The sequence below is a fragment of the Fukomys damarensis genome, unplaced genomic scaffold (genome assembly GCF_012274545.1).
Source record: "Fukomys damarensis isolate Sample0158 unplaced genomic scaffold, DMR_v1.0_HiC HiC_scaffold_39, whole genome shotgun sequence".
NCBI classification, from domain to species: Eukaryota; Metazoa; Chordata; class Mammalia; order Rodentia; family Bathyergidae; genus Fukomys; species Fukomys damarensis.
In genome coordinates this window covers 125,849,711-125,851,099 of record NW_022900951.1, presented here as the reverse complement: position 1 = coordinate 125,851,099, position 1,389 = coordinate 125,849,711, and positions in this window count along the sequence as shown.

The following is a 1,389-nucleotide window of genomic DNA, read 5'->3' as shown; positions in this document are numbered from 1 at the left end:
TCCGCTCCTCCTGTCCCTCAGCTCCTCTCTGTGCTAACTCTGTGTCAAGAGCTGTGAGTGACAGCTGGATGGGGACTCTCTGAACTGATCTCCATGTGGTCTTGTTATGGCTTAGGTCTAGATTGTCCTCAGTCTCATGTCCTCAGAGGTGGGGTTTGTGGAAGGTCGTTGGATCATGGGTGTGCACTGATCACCAGTGCTTTCACCAGTGGTAGAAAGGGGTATGTCCTTGGGAGTGCAAATTTAGAGGGTGAATCTCTGTCTCAGGCTATCTCTCTCTCCCTCCCTCCCTCTCTTCTCTCCCTCTCCCTCCCCCCATTCCTGTCTGCTACTAGAGTGAAAAGTTTTCCCCTGCACTTGGAGCCAACCAACCGTGGAATGAATCTTCTGAAAGCTGTGAGCTAAATTAGACCTCTCCCACTTCAAATTGTGGCTATTGGGTATTGTCCCCACAATGGAAAAGTGATCGCTACAGCTCTCTCATAGATGCCAGGCACAACTGTACTCTGGATCCTCCCTGAGCCCATCTCTTGCTATGGATTTCCTGCGTGCTTTAATTTTCAGCCTCCTGGACAGTTCTAGAGAATATTTTGCTCCTCAACATCAAATGGGAAATGCTCTGTTGATATTATAAAAATTAATATGACCTGTGATTTTTAATAAAATATAAAATAGCTTAACATTATTTGAAGGAATTTTTGGCAATATTTATGAAAACTTGGTATACTCACATCATTCCACTTCAACTGCATGTTTATATTGCTACCCTCTTAGAAGAAAAGACATAGATTTGCACAAGAATTCATGTTCTAAGATGCTGATTTTAGTTCTATTAATTATAACAAGTAGAGAACAATTTGTGGATCCACTAGGAGAACATTTTGATTATTTATGGCTCTTGAATGCCTTGCAGCAGGCTCAGGGAGCATTGGGATCCTCAAGTGTTCAAGAGAGGTTGCTTATTCAGAATGAATAAGAGGCCAACCATACTCTTGCTGGCAGAGACAGAGGCACCCTGATGGAGGGTGGGTTGTTTAGTGTTCCTTCCTAACAAAGGATTCTAGAGAGTAGTTACATAATGAAGCTAGACCCATGTGTGCTGTCACAGGAAGATCCTGAATCCATTGTATTAAGTGCAACAGGCAGCTGCAGATTAGCACGTACATCCTTACCCATTGTGGTAGGAGCTGGGGCACAGCACTGGACACTGACACTTAAAAAACATGAAGTGAAATTTGGCTGATGGTTTCAGGGGATTCAATCCATGGTCACATGGCTGAAAGGCAGGGATGTCATGGTAGAAAAGCATAGTGGAGAGAGCATGTTTATGTCACAGTTGTTGGGGGACAGTGCCAAAGAGGAAGGGGTCAGGGACTATATATATATAGT